The sequence below is a fragment of the Amblyomma americanum genome, chromosome 3 (assembly GCF_052857255.1).
Source record: "Amblyomma americanum isolate KBUSLIRL-KWMA chromosome 3, ASM5285725v1, whole genome shotgun sequence".
Taxonomy (NCBI): Eukaryota; Metazoa; Arthropoda; class Arachnida; order Ixodida; family Ixodidae; genus Amblyomma; species Amblyomma americanum.
Window position 1 is genome coordinate 97991594 of NC_135499.1, and position 22504 is coordinate 98014097.

At 43.7% G+C, this 22504-nt stretch overlaps 1 protein-coding gene across 2 annotated transcripts in view; it reads left to right on the forward strand.

Moving 5' to 3' along the window:
* The first annotated feature begins 201 nt into the window (after positions 1-201).
* The window catches only part of LOC144124741 (uncharacterized), a 204207-nt gene continuing 181904 nt past the window's right edge, over positions 202-22504 (forward strand). Inside the window, exons 1-2 of one of the 2 annotated variants that reach the window (XM_077657600.1) lie at positions 202-6858; positions 7055-7127. The gene's annotated coding sequence lies outside the window, so the exon portion shown is untranslated. The remainder of the gene's footprint in view (positions 6859-7054; positions 7128-22504) is intronic. The other variant, XR_013313273.1, reaches the window with a different exon arrangement.

A 22504-nucleotide genomic window follows, 5' to 3' on the forward strand; every position in this document is an offset into this window, starting at 1 on the left:
AAAATTTTAACTCTGGCTCACTACAGCTTCCGAAAAAAGAAATCAACCGAGTTAGCTTTGCTTGCTCAAAAGGAGCTGATATTACAGAATTTTGAAAATAAATACATATCGTGTTAGGCATCTTTTTAGATTTCACGATATATTTATTTTCAAAATTCTTTAATATCAGCTCCTTTTGAGCAAGCAAAGCTAACACATTAAAACTTTATAAAGAGTACCAAAATTTTGTCAACAAGAACTACGTGCCGCGAGAAGGAGTTATCACGAAAATCTTTTCAACTCCTCGGCTGGCCGATCAAAAGACATATGGAGGATATTGAGTCTTCTGACCAGACACCTGAAATAGCCTCGAAAGCAACGTTAGATAATGTAGAATTAACCGGGGTTGACCTAGCCAATGCCTTTAATGATGACTTCCTTTCCGTTGCACAGGCACAAAACACCGCTGCTAATTTCACTTCTATGGAACCAAGTACCGGCCACAGTATGTTTTTGAAGCCCGTCACTATTGATGAAGTTATTGCAGCATTTGTATCGCTCAGAAATAGCAAGTCAGGTGATGCTCTTTTTCTTCAAATCACACCAGTTAAATATGTTATTGATGTATTAGCATCCTATTTGATGCACATTTTTAACGCCTGCCTGTCGTTCCGTCTGTTCCCTCGTAACATGCAATGCGCAAGGGTTACCGTGATCTATAAGAAAGGCAACCGAGATGAATTATCACATTATCGTCCTATTTCTATTCTTCCTGTCATTTCCGAAGGATTAAAAAAATAAATTCTACGCTTGATGGCTTTTTCTAAAAAACAAAATTTTAACTCCAGCTCAGTATGGCTTCTGAAAAAATAAATCAACCGAGTTAGCTTTGCTTGCTCAAAAGAAGCTGGTATTACAGAATTTTGAAAATAAAAATATCGTGTTAGGCATCTTTTTAGATTTCACAAAAGCCTTTGATCTAATCAATCACCACATCCTGCTTCAGAAGATTTAATACTGCGGTTTTCGCGGCAAAGTTCTTTCTTTAATGTCTTCTTACTACAGCATCGCACACAATTTGTCGATATTCAAAGACAACGCTCGGCAATTAAACCAGTAGTTTCGGGCGTCCCTCAGGGGAGTATTTTAGGGCCCCTCCTGTTTTTAATTTATGTCAATGATGCCTTCAAGGACCTGAGGCCTTCAAGGACCGCTCTATGCTCCACATTATCGAAGGATTTTGTAAGATCCAGTCTTAAGATTGCCCTGACCCCTTTAGTTCCTTCGGGATCATCAAGTATATCATGTTTATGCCTTAACATAACGTCCTGTGCGCAAAGACGTGGTCTATAACCTATCATTTCAACAGGCCAGAGTCCCTCGCTTTTTATGTAGCGCAAGACTTGTCTGCTCCACCTTTTCCATGAGCTTGACCAAGCAAGACGTCAGAAAGATGGGTCGCATGTTGCTTAGATGAAGACTTTTGCCTGGCTTAGGGATAAGTACTAATTTAGAGACTTTCCATTCCTCCGGTAAGTCCTTCTCGTCCCAAATCTTCATTAGCTCTGGTAGAAAAGAGATAGAATTATCATCCAAGTTCTTCAGAGTGGTGTTGTCGACGCTGTCAGGGCCTGGAGTCGATTTCTTTTTCAGGTCCTGTAATGCTGCCCGCACCTCTGCAACCTCGAACGAAGAATCAATGCTTCTATTTTCCCCGCCTTCATGTTCCGGTAGTGGAGAGCCTGGGTCTTGAAAAACATATGTTTTGCGAATCTTATCTAGCAGGTCCTCATTACTCCCTTTAAAGTTATACTTGATTTTGTTTGATTTAGCCTGGTCTCCCTCTTGGATTCGGTTGGTTTAACCATATACCTTAGAATGGCCGAAGTTTTGGATAGACTCATATTAGGTCCAAGTTCATCGCACATCTCCATCCAGTTCCTTTCGCACAGATCAGCGGCATACTTTTCTATGCTTTTGGTCAGTCTCGCAATTTCTCTCCTAATATTGCGATTCCATCGTTGGATTTTCAATTCCCTTTCCAGATCCGCTTTCTTTCTCACGAGATTGGCTAGTTGACTGTCCAGTCAGGGCACCGCTGGGGTGTCTTGAATAGTATCTGTTGCTTCCCTTAGGCCTTTATTAAGTGCCCTCTGCCATGCCTTGAAAGTAGGCCAAGGTTTAACTTCCAGGGATTGTCTAATTTCTCGGAATTTATCCTAGTCAGTGATTTTTGTGCTGATTTTGTGAGCCCTTCAGTTGAAAACAATGGTGATCTTCAGCACATAATGGTCACTTCCGAAGTTCTCTCCAGTGTTCCTCCATTCCACATTGCCACATCTATGTGCTAGAGTAAGATCTGGTGACGTGTCATTATTGATGCTATTCCCAGATCTAGTGGGAGCCGTCGGGTCCGTTAAGATAGACATCCTATTGATTAGGATGGCCTCTAGGAGTCTTTTTCCTTTGGTGCAGTGAGTGTTATAGCCCCATTCCGGATGCCTTGCATTAAAATCCCCGCATATGAGGAGCTTGCTATTTCCCGCAATTTTAAGTGCCTTTTTAAAGAGGGGGGTGAAGGATGCCTCCCTCTGCCTAGGGGAGCTTAGATGTTAAGCACAAAAAGGTTCTCCCTTTCCTGGTTGCCGGAGTGGATTTCAGTTAGAACCGCCTCTATCTCCCCGTCCATAGGATGTTGCGTGAAAGCAGTATTATGCTCGACCAGAGTGACGACTGGCTTTTGCCCCTTTGGAACCCGGGAAGCATCTGTAGCCTTTGAGACCAGCCTCTTGCGTGTTGGTCTCCTGGAGAGCAATCACTAATGGGGGAGTTGCATGTGAAGTAAGGATTTGTTGCAAGACTCCCCTCTTGCCCGGGTATCCTAGACAGTTCCACTGCCAGACGACGCAGCCGGTAGCTTTCCCGCTCTTATTTCTGTTCGTCGTTGTGTCTACCCCTAGCTGCTCCAATGACCCCCTCCTCGTGAAGCGTGCGCATGAGCCAGCCTAGGCTTCCCTCAATACTTAGTATTTTGGTTTGCAAGTTCTCTTGCCTTTCTCCATTCTTATCTACCGATTCCTTCAGGGCCCTAATGTCTGCCCCGAGCCTGTCCAAGTCTGCTCAGCCTATCATTTTAGCCCTCCTCTTACTAGGAAGGCCTCGCTCTCCTCTTTCTCACTTGCCGACGGAGGGGTCCCCTTAAATTTAGCTCTTCTAAATGCTTAACCACCAGCCTTAGCTCTGCATTCTCCTTTTCAATTTTTTCCAGTTTCATGAGTAGCATATGATTTTCCCTGGTCAATTGATCTAGTTTTTCCTCTAGGCTTTGCCCTGCCACCTGAGAGAGCTTACTGTTACGCTTGGTTGTCTGTGCTGCATTCTTCAGTCCCCAGGGGTCGTCCGGGTCTGTTCTCGCTGCACCTTGCCCAACGTTTGTCCTCGAAGGGGTCTTGTGTAGCCTAGGCTTGGGTTTCAACTTGTCTTGGGAGTCTATCAGTCTTCCCTGGGATAGTAATCTTTACGACCGTGTTTTCTCTAGCGGCAGATTGCGACCTGCTTCTCGAGTTTGACTGCGATCCTCCCCTCGTTGCTCTCAGGCTTTCAAACCTATTACGTAGGGGGATATGTCCTGCTTTGGGTAGGCTATTTTGTTCTCATAGCTTCTTTTCCCATTGCTTGCGCCGCACAAGGTACGGAGTCCTGTAGATTTTTTGACAATTCTTGTCCCCCAGTTGATGCTGTCTCAGGCACAGTGCGCACCTAGGAGTGCATCTGTGATTGCTCAGAGGATTAACCATGCCACATCCCCTGCATTTGCGTGTGTCCAGGTTCGGGCACACATCCGCCCTATGCCCGAAACGTGCGCAGGTTGTGCACACCTGATAATTTTTCTTAAAGAGGCGGCACTTCAGCGGAGTTGACTTGAAGTTTACAATCCATGGCATTTTCTCCTCCACAAAATTCAGAATTGTTCCAGATCCTTCTCAAAGCCTGCTGGCTGATGCAATAGTCGGGTTACCTGAGCAATTTCGTATTCTGAGCACTTCAGAACCCGTTATGCCGACGGGGATACCATGAATTATGCCTCGGCCGAAGGTCTCCGGAGTGGCCAGGTACGATAGTGCCTTAGCCTCTCCTCCCGTATACTTGAGAACCTGTATGGCCTGATATCTTCTCGCTCTCTCTTCACTTTCAGTGGACACCATAATGGTATGATTCTTAGAATTGACTGTTATTTGGTCCCCGCGCATTGCTTCATCTGTCAGACCAGCGGTGGCTGCTGTAACATCTGTGAGCTCGGCGAGCCCAAATCCCTGAGTGATTTTATCGATGCTGCCCTGAGGACGGATTACTACTTTGGCCCATCCCTTCAGTGTAGGTTGAGCCTTTTGGACCGAGGTGCGAGCTTCTCTGAGTGTTTTCTTAACCAGCTGTGCCGCTGCTCGCTCTTCGCTAGCTTTCTTTTGTCTCTCAGCTTCTGGCTCAGAAACGTACTTGCGTCTAGGTTTTATCTTCCATTCTTCTCCCTCCGGAACGTGCAAGCCTTCCTCGTTATCCGTATTCTCTTCACTTACTTGCATTTCGGTGCCGAGATCTACTCCATTCTCCCCATGTCTTCGCACAGATGCGGATTCCCCGGAGTGGACGCCGTGTTGACGCCCGAACGCCGAACACAACCAAGCACACTGTGGCTGCTTGCGGGACCGACACACAGATCACAGACGAATCTTGAAAGTCACCAATAAATCACAAAAATCTTGATGCAGTCCTGTTCGCGTACACCCTCGGATACTCACAGCCGAATTTCAGCACATAAAAGCCTCTCGCAAAATGAATGAATGCAAAACTTAGGAGCATAACATGTTCATAATGATGACCGTGCCAACAATGACGTTTGATCCACAACTTCAAGAGCCACTCATAGAGGTGACAGACAGACAGTACCGACAGTGCCTATAGCAGCACGGCAGGGGAGGATTTATGGGGAGGGGGGGGGATGTCATCCCAATCAAAAAGTTTGAAATTTTACATAGGAAAACTGCGTGCCGAACCCCTATTTCTCAACAAAAAAATTCCAAGAAATACATGTTTCGAATGAGACAGCCCCCTCCTCTCCGCTTTAACAATGATCCATAAATCCACCATCTAGCATTGCCACGTGGCAGGTTTTACATCCACAGATCTAGTTTAGCGCATGATAATTAAGATACATGACCGTAACTTTTCAGAACGCTTCTAGAAGTTCAGGAGTACCCAGTGGTTTCAGTATAGGTTTCACAGTGCTGTGCATTATTTCAATGCTGTGTTTCATGTTTAACGTGTACATCTGCAGCTGTACACATAAATTTTCTCTAGTTGTTGAAATACTAGCTTGTAATGTCACTGCAGAGTAGCACAATTTACTTGTGATCCACCATACAGAAAATGAAAGTCAATGTATTGAACACATCAAATTATCTTTCTTCAGCATAACCACAGGCATCATTGAAATTGAATGCACATGTGCATTCTCATTTTACTGAGTACTTTTTACCACAAATGACACTGTCATAGGACATGGGCAAAATAAACGCATGAGAAAATGCGTCCAAATTCAATTCGAGCTTAATTACAGTGGAAGCTCACAGCCATAACTTCGCCTTTTTCGCACTTCTTTCCCAAGACCTCAACAAAGCAATTGCTGAACCTGCTACAGGAAACGGATTTAAAAACAGCGCGCGACCAGAAATACAGACTTGACCTCGATATGTACGAATACACTTGAGCCCGGCACGTCCCAACGGCAAATAGCTCGCACGACACTTCAAACAGGCATGCAACAATGTTTATATATACTAAGAACAAAGCGAGCGCAGCTGTTTCCTTTACAATATCGCTCTCCGCCGATGTCATGAACCCCGCCGCTCACACAAGCGCAATCGTCGAAAAACAGAAATACCATATTATAACCAACACCAGTTGCAATCGCTGGAGTGCTGCAAGCATAACTAGCAACGAGGTTTCACTGCTGACCGAAACGGGAGCGCGAATAGCACACGGCACGCACAAGACACGAAACGTTCGCGCAATACGCCGACGACCGCTCTGTAGTGCACGCCGTTTCGAATCACTGGTGAACGAACGGTGCGAATGTTCATTTTAGTGAACAGCGGCGGTCTCCCGACGGCTCCGAGCAGCGCTGCAGTAGACGTCGTTGAATGGTTGTCGCCGAAAGCGTTCAAAACCGGGCACGCATTAATTTTGCACTAAGATGTGGTTGAACGCCGTCAACGTCAGCCTGTGGGCACCACCAAAAACATAAACTCGAGCAGTTAAAGAAAGTACGCCAACGCCGCACCTCAAATGGTACGCCGTGATCGGCTGCTGCCGCCCGGTTTGTAAACAGCAACTACGATGCTATTGCTAAGCTGCCCGGACAAGATGGCCTCTGGAGCGAGAAAAACCACGTGACTTCCTTCACTCTTTTCTCCCATGTTGTTGTGGTGGAAAGGGCCTCTCCTGAGTTTTCATTCCTCCATGCATACAAGCCTCGGTTATGCAGCACGTGTTTGAGGGCTGTTTGAGTGCGTGGTCAGCGTGGTTTCTGTTTAATACTGCCGAGTCTTCCTCTAGGTGCATGTCTGGCGTGTGGTGTACCACACAATTGAGAGTGTGGTTGGAAAATATTTATTTCATCGACTGCCGCGCAGCCTGCGACGGCGTGGTGTGACGCTTCGCGTCGTCTCGGGCGACTCCCAAGGCACTGGACTCGAACATCCATGTCGGTGCATCGGATGCAGTCACTACACTGTCAAGTGCTAGTGTAGTAGGATCTAGCCTGTGCTGTTGTCCATTCTGTAGTCGCAGTCGAGGACAAAGGACGATTAACGTGGACCTGTGGTACGTACATACCTTTGTTTGTAACAGACAACGCACTCTCCGTGCGGGTGCGGAGTCGTGGTCAGCTTCGCGAAAGTTCAGGTGCTACTTGAATTGTTGTCGCAGCATGTGAGCTTCCGCGTTGCGCATCTGAATGCCTGCTGGTGCGTCATGAAAAGTCGCGGGAACCTGACGAAACTTCTCGTATCTTGTCCAGGACCTCGGCGCTGACATGAAGCAGCTTGCGCACAAGCCAAGTCCACTCTCTGGCTATACTGGTCGGCGAGTTGGTGAGTCATATTAGACAGTTTTAGCATAACGTTTGCCTTTTTTGCGTACGCAACACGCAAGAGTACGCAACACGCAAGACGGTTGCGCACGCTAAATCAAAAACGCGAACGACGCTTTTAGATGAGCGTTTGCGGACCGCGTTCCGCAACAGGCGCTCAGTGGACAAACACCCAGGTTCAACAGTGCCTCCTCTATACTTTCGGTGCCTGGAAAAAGGTAAGGTACCTCTGTAATTTTAAAGGTAGATGGATGGATGGATGGATGCCCAGTAAAAAAAAAAAAACCCATTGGATTCCAATTGGAAATTTCCAAATGTGTTTTCGACACCATTGGAAAATACCAATTGGACTATTCCAATTGGCCAAAACCAACTGGAATATTCCAATGGGCCGAAACCAATTTCACTATTCCAGTTGGGCGAAACCAACTGGTCCACTCTATGGCCGATACTCACTGGGCTGCTCTGATTGTCAGCCACCAGATGGCTATTAAACAGTCACGAGGCAAGCAGTCTATTAACTGTAGCACTTTATTATAGGTATCTGCATGAAAATACTTTCCCTACAATAATGCCCCATGGGCATGTAGGTATAAGAATGAATAAATAAAGAAATAGTCCTGAAACAAATCTTGTTGCAGCTTAGCTGGAAGACTTCATTTCTCTTTCGAGCTCCCTGCAATTAAATAGAAGCACGACACAGATTGCATTACTGCAGAGAATCTACAGACCGAAAAGCAAATAACAAGGAATAAGATTTAATGTGTGAACAAACTAAAACGAAATCCATTAAGCTGCTCTTTGTGGAATCAAGTTATGGGTGAGCCTTCAATGCAGTAACTGCGTGAGTTTTGATACAAGCAGTCACAACACAAACAATAATTTGTGCGGCATGAAAACTGCATCATGAGAATGCTTGTTTTTGTTCAGTTGTTGGCGATTCATAAAACATCACAGGAACCTGCTATGTTTTATTTCTAATTATGCAATGTGATCAAATTAATAGCAAAATGCAATATACTGCATTCCAGGAGTCCTGCGCTGCAAATACAGCACTTTTATAAATGTATTCTCGAGAAGATTTGTATTATCCAGATCATCAATGCTGAAAAAGTGCGTAAGCCGCAGCCATCCTCCACGCGCAGAAAAATGATTCAATCATTTTATCTGTTCCCATTATCAAACTACGTTCGTTTATTAATTGTTTTGCACACAAAGATGTGACCACGTGCTCTGCTTCCAAGCATAGATCGCGGACGTAGGCTCTATAACAGCTTTACAATTAACATTTGCTCACATTTGCATCAGGCACACACATATCACACAAAGTTAACAGTGAAAAGTGCAGGTAATGGAGAATGCGGGCCGGATAAAAGCCTGCTTCTCCTTCGGCATCTGTCCGCTTCACCTGATGATAGATTCGCGAATCAAAGTCTTGGACATTTCCAGGTGCAAAGTCCTTCACATCCGTGATGGGCACCACCGCACAGCTTATATTGTCTTTATACCTGACGTACGCAAAATCAGGTGCACTCGAAGACATCGCGCACACAGGTATCCTAGTACTGCACCTAGAGCACTATACTGTGCGCAAGAACCATGCCACCACGACCACGCTGACTGTGCGCGTGATGACACAAACACAGTTGTGGTGATACGAAACTGAGGAATCATTTTATTTTCCAAGAGGAAAACTTTTTAAAGTGATTAACAGCAACAAAATTTTTTAATACATTTTTAAAATTAAGTATTGCAATTTTGTTTATAAATTGTTAATATTTGACTATTTTGTGCAGTACTCTGAATTATGTGAAAATGTGGATAACCTCGTTGACCGGCTGACTGGATCAACTTGAACTGCAATATGGCGATCTATGGAGTGAGGCTATGACGGAGCTGCCAGTTTCTGAAATAGTGACTGTTTGTTTATTTGTAAGAACAGGTGAAAATGCTTGTCTCGCCAGTGCCAAGTTCATTCACAATGTAAACTCAATATTGCCGCAAATCTTTGTACTGTTTGTTTGTTCTTTCTTGAAAGCTGCTGGCACACAAATTTATCTCAAGTGATCGCACCGAGACGGAGCCTTTTCTGCGCTGTTCCAGACTGTTATGGTAACTTTGCGAGCCGTATCTCGAAGTTCACTATCAGCTTTAAATTGAGCACGGCCAAGAACAGTGGGCATTCTGTTCGACGACTCCCAGCATACTTGTTGCTTTCGTCGCCGCCAAGTCATTCAGTTTATTGTGGGCGCAAGTCAGCCGAAAGAGTTTCGTTCGGAAGCTATTTTCGCTATCTTTCTGACCGCTGGACTGCCGTCACTACAGCATGACATCTGTTGGACCAGTCCATTTGGGAGCAGGGAACCAATTTGGTAGTCCAGTTGGAACAAGGAAAAACAATTGGGCTGACCAGTTGGAATATAAGTGCAATTGGAATGTTCAATTTGACCCAACTGGAAGTACAAAATCAAGTGGATGGTCCAATTGGAACTAGAGAAACCATTTGGGCTGTCCAGTTGGATTCATCAGTCCAACTGGCTGACCAGTTGGCTCCCAATGGGTCCAATTGGCTGACCAGTTGGTTCCCAATGGGTCCAATGGGCTGATCATTTGGGTCCAATGGGCCCAGTTGGCTGACCAGTTAGGTTCAATGGGTCCAGTTAGAAACTTCAATTGGACCCAACGGTTTTTTTTGACTGGGGGGATGGATGAATACGGCTGAACCCTTTAAATTGGGCGGTGGCTCAAGCCACCTAGCCATGGCTTGTGAAATTTTACTCGTCTTGCTTTTAGCCACCAATCAGATAACCTTTGCTTGGTTACTTCTACCCGCTTAAAATCTACTTTCCCTTCACTGTCCTTAAACCCCAATGCCTTGGATAAATCAGCCCCGCTGCTTTCCACTGTAGGGTGAAGCCCTTTAGAGAAAAGTATCGTGTTCAGCCGTTTCCTCCTCCTCTCCGCACGCACTGCATAACGCATCTGTCTCTTGGTACCTGACTCTATATGCCTTTGTCCGCAAAATTCCAGTCCTGGCCTCAAACAACAAAGAACTTCCCCTACAATTATCATAGATATTTTCTTTGGCAATTTCCTGCTTAAAGGTCCGGTATGTTCCCAGTTCCGATTTCGTCAGCATCCCCGTTTTTCACAGAGCTCTCTCTGTTTCTTTAAGCTTTTTCTTAATTGATAATTGCTGATTTGCCCCCTTGCTGCTGTCCAGATATTTGCTTGTCAATTTTCTAGTTCACTTTCTCCATTTCGTGTCAACATTCTTTATATGCAGGTATCTGAAAACTTTCCTAGCCCACTGCTTTTCCCCCATTTTTCTCAATCTTTCCTCAAATGCTATCTTACTGCTAGCCTCTCTGCTCTCGAAAGACGCCCATCCCATATCACCCTGTACCCCCTGATTTTGTGTATTGCCATGTGCTCCCAAAGCTAACCTCCCTACGCCACATTGTTTAATTTCTAACCTTGCTTGAACATCTGGTCTCATGCACAGGACCGCATTACCGAAAGTCAAGCTAGGGACCATCACTCCCTTCCAGATCCCTCTTACCACTTCATACCTATTGTAATTCTACAGTGCCCTATTTTTCATGACAGCTGCATTCCTATTAGCTTTATTCATTACATATTTTTCATGCTCTGTCAGATACTCAGCACTGTTATTTATCCACACCCCAAGATACTTGTACTCATCCACTACTTCTAGCGTGAACTCCTGTATTCTATGCTCGCCGCCCTCTTCAATAAATATCATGACTGCAGATTTTTCCTTACAATACTTGAAACCTAATCTATCTCGCTCTGTACCACATATGTCTATCAACTTCTGCGAGTCTTCCTTGTTTTCAGCCATTAGCATTATATCATCCGCGTATATGTTTAATCCATTCCCCTTGCTTGAAAAAAGAAAGGTTGAAGCCTAGTACGCTCCTCTCTAGCTTGGTCTCCAACCCTTGCAGGTACAACATGAACAACAAAGGGGACAGAGGACATCATTGCCTAAGCCCCCGCTGTGTCTCAACAGGCCCTGATACATTTTTTTCCCATTTTATGAGCACTCTGTTACCTTTATATATATCTTTTAAAAGATTAATTACTCCATCTTCCACATCCAATGTGCCCACAATATGTCCCACAGATACTGTTGAAGAACGCTGTCGTAGGCTCCCTTAATATCAAGAAATGCTAGCCATAGGGATCTGTGTTCCTTTTCAGTAATCTCTGTACACTGCGTCAATGAAAATAGATTGTCCTCCAACCTCCTTTGTTTCTGGAACCCATTTTGTAGTTCCCCTAGCACCCCCTCGTTCTCCACCCAAGCCTGCACTCTACCCTTTATAATCTGCATCACCACCCTGTAAACAACAGGTGTCACTGTTATGGGACGATAGTTACTTAAGTCAGCTTTGTCCCCATTTCCCTTATATATCATGTTCATTCTACTTAATCGCCATTCTTCGGGGACTTTCCCATCCACTATCATTTTATTCACTACCTGTATTAATGTTTGCTTGAATTTTGGCCCTAGCTTCTTTATTAACATAATCGGGATTCCATCTGGTCCTCTTGATGTGGCACTAGGAACCTTCTTCTCTGCCCTTTCCCACTCTCCTTGCTCAAGTGAAGCTATTGCAGTAACCGGTCTATCCTCCTTCGATGAATTATGTACAACATTTCTTTCTTTAAATTTTTCTGTCATCCTTGTTCCTATATGTTTTATCGCTTCATTCGCTTCTAGTCGAATACCCTGATCTGTAACAACAAACCTTTGTTCTGGCCTAGTCTTATTACTCATTGCATTTAGATGCTTCCAGAATTTTTGAGCTGCTTTTCTATCCTTTTTATTTACTTTTAACATCTATTGGGCACCCTTTCTTCTAATTTTCTCATTAACCAAATAGGATGCTTCCCTTCTACACTTTATGAAGGTGTCCAATTTTCTGTCTACTTTAACTTCTGGTTCCCCCCTCTTCTTGGAATATCTGTGTTTCCTGGATGCTTCCTGACGTTTCTCTATCGCCCTCTTGACCTCCTCGTCCCACCAACTATTGGGTTTGCGTCTTTTCCCTTTTAGCTTTACTCGCACCTTAGCTAGCTCTAGCTCCAGTAACCGAGTTTATTTGGTATAAGTTCATTCTGTTTCATTATCCTCAAAAATTACTTTCTCAATTTGTTTCGCTCCTGCTTCCAATTGCTTTTCTGAGTAAAAATTCCCCTCTGATTGTTCATCTCACTTCAGTCCTACATTGGTTTCTCTTCTGAAGCTCAACTTGATACGCGTGTGGTCACTACCTAGACTTCTGGAACCATCTTCATCTATGCTCACTACCCCTAATCTATTATACATCCTCTGTGACATTAGTGCATAATCTATCGTCGAGTGCAGACTCCCTTCTCGCTACTGTTCCATACAACTAAATCATGCCTGTCACACGTCCTGCAGCATGCTTCCTGTCGAATCCGTGTACCTATCCAGGTATTCTATATGTGCGTTCATGTCGCCTAATATAATTATCTCGCCCTGTCCTCCTAGCTTATCAATGACGCTTGCAATACATTCTAACATTTCCCTGTTTTCCTCTTTGGCATTAGCTCCTGTCCACAGGTATACAAAGCCAAAGAGTGTTTGCTTCCCTGCCACTTTTCCTTTTAGCCATAAATGTTCCTTGCATCCCAGTTTAACCCTTTGAAAATTCATACTTTTATGAATGAATGCCCCAATTCTACCCCCCTTTCTGCTGCCCTCTGTTCTATTGCAATATTCCCATGTGTAGTCTGGGTTACAGGGTGGTTGCTCCATGTCTCTAAGATGCGTTTCCACTGAACCATATGCCATTAATTCCTCCTGCCTTAACTGTTCTTCTATTTCCTCCCATTTCAGTCTATTCCCGCCACCTTGCATGTTAATTTATTTATTTATACATACTGCTAAACCCATTTGGGATTGTTGCAGGAGGGCAAAATAGGGTTAGTAATAACAGTTCAAAAAATACATAATTTTGGTGAAGATCGTAAAATCGACAACTAATAGTAAGGGTAAAGCAAAGGCACTGGAATTATATATGGAAATACAACCAAAAATACAATGAACTGTATCATAACCATATCGAAACAAGGCAAATTAATCTCACAATAGGCGTCATGACAGAAGTTGCATTGCAATAGTTCCGAAAACTATACTGGTAGTCTGTGTATACCTGAACAAAGTTAACATTAAAAAGGCACACAGAATAGGAAGCAATATTAGCAACACAGAAAACACACACACAAAAATATTTGCTTATTAAGTACCGAGCTTTCGATAGAAGCGCTGAACTTTCCTAACGATGAGCTGCTAGTTATTGAAGGGTTTAGGTTGTTCCATTCACGAGTGGCAAACGGAAAAAATGAGTATTTGAAGCAGTCAGTATGGAAAGGGTTCTCGTTAAGTGTATTAGAATGTTTGTGACGCGTCGATCTTGCTTTAGAAAAGGAAATATATTTAGTAACGTCAAGTTTTAATTGCTGGTGAATTAGTTGATACATCATCTTGTGTCGCGTGAGTTTACTACGTATTTGGAGTGTTTGTAGTACTGAAAAATTTTTACATTGATAGCATAGGCCTTCGGAAGGGGATTTTCGAAATGTTCGTAATTCTGAAAAAATCGTTAATCTGAGGTTCGCTGTAACGAGATTTGACTGTAGTAGACATCAAATATATACATTTGAAAACTCACTGAATTGGCTTTCCCGCATTGCATGCTTAAAAAAAGCCATCACTCGCATTTCTTGTGCGGTATATACAGAAGCTGCTGGTATATTTCATGCAATAGAAGAAAGTAACTTGATTTCAGAGAGTATGCCATGCGTAGCTAAGCCATTTTATTATCACGCAGTGCGGAAAAGGCAACTTAACGAGGTTTCGTATATATTCACGTTTTATGTTTCAAAGCACATTACCAGTCAAGAAAATTTAAAATCTGGATTCACCTTCCATGTCGATGCGCTTAATTCTGTTTTGCAATACACTGTTGCTCCTAAAAGTTACAATAAAAATCGATCCCCTAATTTCAGCTAATAAATCATCTAATTATATAATTGAGCTCTATCATGTGCTTAATGTCCACCTGCACAGGCCTCACTGATGTATTTGTCACAGATTTTAAAGTAGGAATCTGCAAATTTTAATACAAAATCACCGTTACACTTGTGTATGACACTTGCTATGTCTTATCATGCACAATTATTGTACGGTACGTGACATGGTTTTGCTGCATGGCCAAGAATGACAGCTAGTTTGCTAGTCATTGTTGAACTAGGCAGGTGAAGCACATCTGCACTTCATCTCTTTACCTGTTCGTTTGTGACTTCGTGTGTTGTAACAAGCCTGGTGCAGTTTCGTACACAATTGGTTTGCTTAAAAAAACTTTGTAGTCCTTGCTAGCGAAAGGGTGTCGAGGATGATTTCACCTTTCCATAGTGAAACGTGCAGTCTAGCTCTATTGATAATGCAAGCCAGGTGCTGCATGCAGTGTCCATCAGAAATTTACTTTTGCTGAATTTCAACCTGTTTTTTTTTTCTATTGTTTAAAACCCTCTTGCAAGGATCTGTGGTGTTCCTAATTGTTTGTACCTTTTGCATGTATATCATAAAAAAGAGAACCAAATGACTCAGCTACTACAGAAGAACCTCCATCTCTGCAAAACTGATGAGGGTACCGAAATTCAAAACAAGTATTTCTTGTAGTAAAGTACTGTCGTTGTACTCTTATGATACATTTTTGACAGGCTGGCTCACTCACAATATGCTGTTGGATATAGATCCCACCTGAAAGCTTTGTTCATGCCTATTGAGCCCTGGGGATTGAATACAGGTTTTTAGCTGCTACAGGCACAGTTTACAAGTACTGAGCAATCTCTGCACATCCAGTCATTCGTCCTTCTTCAGAAGCACAAAAATAGGTGCAGCCCACTCAGAAAACTTCATAAGTTTCAGTATGGCCTAGCTCGACCTCTGCAGTGTTTTCAGTTCGTCTGAATCTTTATTGCGTAGCATGAAAATGCGCTCGGGTTGACATGTGAGTGCACTTTTGAAATGGAGAAGAGTAGTGGAGATGTCACTGTCACTTATATACATCAAGGAAAACTACACCTATTTCCCTCCCAGGCTTTTAAACGGTACAGTACGGATATTATTAGTGCCAATGTATGTATGAAAACTGCAAACTCGTATTTCGCGGACAAGTCCAGATGACGTACGATTCATGCACTTAAGGCGTGACGCGGGTCTTTGGGACCAAAAAATCACGAAAAAAATCGACTTTTCAATTTGGTCATAGTTGGATAAGTCTCATCATTTTCCATCTTAATTTCAAGTTTCATGGCTAAATACCACGTAGTTTACGAGAAATCAACTCGCAAAGATGCAATTTTGACAAGAGACCTCGCGAAAATAGGTTAGAAAATGCCCGTTTTGCGTCGTGTGTCGCGTCAAAAGTGGCCGGCGCAGCTAGGCGACTTTGGACTCGTTTGAAAGAGCAACGCCTCAGCTTTCTTTCCCGCCAGAACGAAAGCTCTACTGCCATTGGTCGCCGAGAAAAGACAGAAAACAAAATATAAAATGCGGCAATGCTATTGGCTATTGGACACCACGTGGCGAAATTCAAACGCCTCATTGGCCGGCGCCATTTTTTTTGAAGGCTCAGCGCTCGTCCTGCGACGCCATTTTGAAAAAGACCGCCGTGGCTTGAAACCCTATCGGTAGTTCGCAGCGCGTATAAGTTTGGGGAAAAAACGTAAAAAGGCCGCAGAAAGTAAGTGGAAGACAAGTTCGTCGGCAGTGATGTCAACCAGCAGCAGCGGAGTGCCTGAGCATGAACCGGCGGATGACGCGACCTTGGCAGGCGTTCTGGCGTTCGTTCCGAGCGCGGTGCATATCGTGGCTGCAGAGGATGACGGAGAACTGGAGGATGGTTTTACTTAAATGTGATCGGAAGAGGGATAAGGGAATAACAAGGCACAGGAGTGCAATTCGGCAGTCGTGATAAGCGCTTGTTTACCAGCTTCGGCGTCCGCCTTCGACACGGAGCAAATTGCAGGCTCGGGCGAGATTGGCAGCAGCGGGTCAGATTAGACACATTTCTGCCCAGCGCTGATCGCGAGGATTGCGAAGCACGCCAATGATAAAATCGCCAGTTTAGCAGCAATTTCCGCAACCTAGCGCAAGATGTGGACGCTAGCGAACGGGCATGTAGACGCCAACCCTCCATTGCCTGCGGAGCTACCGATGTGGTCGTAGATCTGGTGGCGATCGACAGACTGCTTCACAATACAGTGTGCATCCTCGAAATCATTTTTGCAGCTTGCTAAGCGGTGGCAACGGCAAAAATGTGATTCAGACTTTTCACTATGCGCCTTCTAAGCTGTTTGTTTTGGAAAATTAAGCACTGTAATGTGCTTACACAGCTTCAAAATGTTTGATTTCGTTTTTTGCGTTTTTCTCAGTTTCATTTTCTGCACCACCCTACACACTGCTGACAAGCTTTTCCCGGCTTTGGTTTGCGCGATTTTCACCATTTCTGTTTTATTTGAAAGCTGAATAATTGAACCTTGCAATAAAACCATTAACAGCACTCTTAATAAACTGTGAAAATATTAAACGGCATAAATAAAAATCACTTTTTTCCTTGCTACTTATATGTGAACTTAAAACATTGTAACCGGTTACAGAAGGGCTAGAACACCGAAAGTACCCTTATTACAAGCATTAATGATAGTAGAATTCACTGGTTTAAAAATTATTTGAATCTGAGTAGCCAGTTTTTTCAAAAAGTTGTCTGAATAATTTGACCGAATTTCTTGAATTAATAACAAACGACATAATAAACACAAAAATGGACACCATATTTGAAATCAGCACACTAAAATACATAATAGCTGAAGTTTTCATTATGCTAAGTCCAATATTAAAACCACTTTCTCAAAGACCCTCTTCCCCCCTTAAGCATATGTAATATATTTCTAGTGGTACACAGTAAACAGGGTGTAGAAATGAACAAACTGTTTTGAGAATGAATGTGGCCTGCAGCGTTACTACACTATCCATTCAGTGTTTGCTGAGAAATACAAGGGTAATCAAAAGCATGCTCACACTGCATGCTCATACATACTGACTACATGTGGCAGTGAATGGCTGTTGTTAAGCTGGTTTGTCAACAATGCCTGTATTTTGTCCTCATGCTTTATGATACACTAACATTGAATTAGATTTCAGGGCAAAGGTTATATACAATACATTATCACTGCTTTTCAATAGAACGCAAAAATTTAGTGCTTCAAAGCAATACAAGCAATTCAGCTATAGAAAAGTTTTACACCACAATGTAATTTATTTTCAGTGAAACAGTGGTAAACAACCTTCAAGCATTCACTATTAGACTTCGACTTACTGTTTTGCTTTGGTACCCTCAGCCTAAAATAGCTAGCAGTGTATACAGCAAGCACCTTTCTAAAGAGAATACTGAAATAAAGTACGAATTTTATGTGCGACATGGGAACCACTGCATTACCAGTCTCACCTTGTTTAGTTAGAACTGGACAAAGATTTGCCAGCCCCGCTAAAACATTGATTATCTTGTCGTAGATGTCCATTAGCGTGTGGCGAACTGTGCCTGTCATCACTCTCTATTTCTTCAGATGCCCAATGGCCCTTTCAACAATAATCCTTGATGCAGAAATCCGTCTCGAAGCTGTTACCTCATCTCCTGGTAGCTGTACTTTGTCTCTTGTGAAACTCGGTGTGATCAGTTGAACATTTTGCTCAAGGAACTCTTCGTACAGTATAAAACCACGGTGGGCTAGAACTTGGCCGCCATCTTCCAAGTACAGTAGAACCCCGCTGTTACGTTCCTCACTGCTGCGTTTTCCTTGCTGCTACGTCGTTTTCATCCGGTCCCGGCATAGCTTCCATAGGATCCAATGTATAAGGAACCCCGTTGTTACGTATTAGCTGTGAAAACGTTCCCGCATGGTACGTCGCAACTTAGCACCCCGAACACGCCTGGGCTGAAGTAGGCAACGCCCTGCAACCGCCATTTTGACTTTTGGCGAGTTTTGGCCGGGCTTGGCTATGGAACTGGCTGCAAGAAGCCGCACGCGAGTTCGAGAGGCCGCCATTAAGTGGCCATTCGTGAAAAATGCTCTCACTTTTACGGTCGCCGCATGGTTGTTGAACAGGTCGACTCCTCTTCTATCATGCTATCGTCATTGTGCATTAAGCCTCGTGAACGTCGAACTTGTGCTTAGACGGCGTCGCGCAAGCGGAAGGCGCTTTCCCTTGATGAAAAGCTCGATGCACTAAATGCAGTCGACAGGCAGCCAGCGCAGAAAAGAGTCGACATTGCCAAGGACCTTGGTCTCCCACCCTCGACGCTTAACAGCATCATCTCAAAGCGTGCCGAGATAGAGGGGAATGCCGCACTCTTCGGCCCGAAAGCAAAGCAGGCTCGTGGCAAAAACGGCAAGCCACCATTCTGGACTTTTTCAAGTCCTAAGCGCACTCTATGGAGATAAATTGTCTATAGTTGAAACTGCACATTTTCATTCATTTTCGGAGCTTTCCTCACTGTTGCGTTTTCCCGGCTGTTACGTTTTTTTCTCCGGTCCGGTGAAAAACGTATGAACGGGGTTCCACTTTATTCCATAAATCCTGTGACGGAAAAAATTCTAATCAGTATCAGAGGGTAATAAAACCAATGTTGCAAGCCCTACCACATGACAATGTTAACTCCTTGTCAGAGATACGGCCCCCGTATGCTCTAGATATAAACATCATGGCACCATGAGGGTTTACAGCAATCAGATACTTCAGTGTTGAGCCCTGTTTGTAGTGGCTTCACTCAACTTGCTGTTCATCCAGGTTCAGTGGCCTAGCAAAGAAAGCATCAGATCACTGAATGACCTTGCCACTGCTGTCGGTCACTGTGTACTCTACCTAAAAAAAAGGTTGATACAGTGCCAATGTGCTAATTTGCATGCATAGCACCTTTGTTATTTTTAGTACTCACGTGCTGTTTTATGCAGTATTCATATATGTAATTGTTATTATTGTAATGTATATGACTGTTTATGCATATGCGACTAATATTATTATGAATTGTTCATGCATACTGCTGTCAACTTTTTGTATGGAGTGTTGACCTCTGTCAAGCCATTTTCTGGCTTTTTGCGTTCCGTTTTCAGTTACTGACACTTTGCATTGCGTATGAATGTCCCATTCTCTCCACTGTCACTAATGTGTATATCTAGGCATCTACAACACTCCAGGGGTACATAAACACTTTTTGGGGGGAGCCTCAGAGCTCTGTACTCCCATAAACATTTGTTTGTGACAATAAAAAGCCAAAGAAGAAGAAAATACAGCTTCTTGCCTGGAGATGTACACCTCAGTACAATCTATGATTGCACGAAGTCGAGGGAAGTTTTCAGTCTCTCTCTCTATTTGCCAGCTCTTGCAGACTTCACGACTTGGGAATACAGTGGCTTTCTTGCAAAGGTGTCCGACGGCTTTTAACATTACCCTGAAATTATGGCTCACAGTTCTTGGCTGAACATCAAAGTGATATGCCACATCTTTGAAAAGCGAATTCAGCCACAACTTCGAGAGAAAGGCGAAAAGTTGCATCTCGTCGGTGAATTTGGACTTTGCATATGGGAGCACTGGCACAATGGCACTCAGTATGGCAAAAAACAAAGCCTTTGTAAGCCCTGTAAACAATAAAAGAGAATTGCACAGACAATTAATCCTTAAACAGGCAAAGCATTGCTTCTACTCACCTGTGTAAAATTTCACCTTTGTCTCTTTCATGCTTGCGACAAGTTTCTGATCTTGCTCATTCTTTTTGCCCTTTGAGCACTCTTTTTCCAATGTGTCCACTTTCTCTTTGAGTTGCTTTGCCCTTTGCTTTAAATATTTGCATGATTCACACTGAGCTGGCTCAGTTTGTACTTGCACAGTAACACTGAAAATTTGTTTCAAAAATTGGAAGATTATAGAGAGAGAGCATCGGCACGTTTAGTACTCAAACCTGTAAAGCAGGTGCCCATGCAAACACAAGGACATAATGAGTGTACGTGGATGGCTGGTGTGTTCTCACTGAAGTGTACAAGCCCACTGTCCCTCCATGAACCAACACTGATTTCACATAACATCTCCTCCGATGGTTGCTGGCATATCTTCATGAAATGTTTAGCCCATTAACTAGGAGTACTTTAACACATGCTTTGCTCAAATGTGTATGCCTTTTTCATAGCACAGATAATGTTGTAGTGTTATATTAACAGTAGCATCATTGTTCAGCAGTTCTTGACTTATTTTGCAACACAAAATGTGAAAGAAGATTCAACTTTGGAAACAAAATTAGCCAGCTACATATATTGGCCTATAGTCTGTGGTTAGACAATCGAGTAACAACTTTTGCACTCACTAGACTAGTAAAACAATGGAAAGGGCACAGCGATGGGCACTTCCATAGTGCTAACTACTAAAACAACAAAAAAAAGTGCACCCTAATTACTACTGAATTGAATAACTTCAATTTTCTTACTTCACATGGATGACTGCTTCTTCAGAATGAGGACATTATACAACATTCTTCAATGAGTTTTCCTTTCTTGCTGTTTACATCAGCTGAAAATTTGCTTGCAGTTTCGCTTCATTTCTCAATATTTATAGAGGCATGATGCCTTCTGGACGCTATTTGAGCACTTCGTGTCATGCCAACTGCCCACAAAGAACCATGCATGTTCCTTACGCCGATTAGCTAAGCCACATTCACCTCCTCTGTTCTGACCAGAAAAAGGAAAAAGAACACCTAAAGATAGCATATATATGTACCAGCAAGTAGTCCGTTAGTTTCATATCATCATGGGAACAAGGTCAATAGCCAGACATTGCACCTCGCATACACATACACAATATTCTGCCAACATCCCAGCTAATGGTATCATGAAGGAATATTCACAGATTTATTTCACACACATATACAGTAAAAGCTCGTTAATTCGAATTCCACGGGGCTGCCAGGCCAGTTCAAATTAACCAAAATTCGAACTAATGAAAATGAGCAAAAATGGACGCGTTTGATGCCAGGGCACGAAAAACATTTATTTAGCAAAACAATCTGTTATCATGAATGCGACCCAGGGAGTCTTCTTCCCCCTCTCCAAAGCTGAAGGAAAGGCGCGCGACATTCAGTGCTCCCATAACTTCTGCCGCGGACTGACGCACGGGCTCTTGCTCCTCGTCGTCTTCCTCGTCGTCTGCCTCTTCTGGGACAGATTGCTTCCCAACAATTTCAGCGACAATGTCCTCATCATTTCGGGCTCCGCACACTGCTGCATCGCTGTCTACTTCAACGTAATCATCAAAACTAACGTCCGCAGGCAGAGGCTCTGGACTCCCATCGTCGCCACTTCCATACTTCCGGCAGCAAAGCCACAGTGGTGGAAGCAGATTGCAATTGTGGATGGCGTGACCTGCTCCCATGCACACACCAACATGTGCATTGCTGTGAGTAATGCACATGTTGCACAACACCCGTCAGACAAGAGTATGTCCGTCTCGAAAGCGGTGAAACCATCCTTCGGAGGCGACAAAATCTTCCACATTCATGCGCAGGGCGAAATCAGCCGCCTTCGCAATGATAATTGGGCCGCTCAGTGGAATGTCTGCGCTTCTCATTTCCTTCACCCACGTGATCACAGCGGTCTCAATTTCTGGATACTTGGCTAATTGGAGCCTTTTTCTGTTGCTGGCGAAATCTTCGGCTTCGTAGGCATCCTCGATGGCCTTCCTATTTTGGATGTAGGTCGACAACGTGCTTGGTGGAATCCCGTGCTTTTTCGCGATTCCTACTTTGCTGGCGTTCCGTTCGTCCACCTCGCATAAAATCGCCACTTTCTCCTTCACCGTCTTGGCACAGTATTTCCCACGCGAACACATCTCGCGGACACGAGCTCACAGCAAGCGGCGTGCAAAACAAGGGCTAAAACACTAAAACGTCATTCCTCGAAGCAGTCGCGGAAGGAAAGACTGGTTAGTGCTTGTTCTAGCACCCTTGCAGCACCCCGATGGTTGTGCCATCTATCGTTCTGCCGTGAAAGCTTCCAACGATGGTTTTCAACAGCGGCGCTTGACGGCTGGCAGTTCGAATTATGGGTGGCGGCGCCAATTTTTGAGTGAATTAACGAGCTGTTACACGCATAGACTTCTATGCACTGTGGACTGGACCACGGTGACTATTTCGAATTATACAAATTTCCGAATTAACGAGTTGTGAATTAACGAGCTTTCACTGTATATACAACAAGCACTTTTTTGTGTCCATG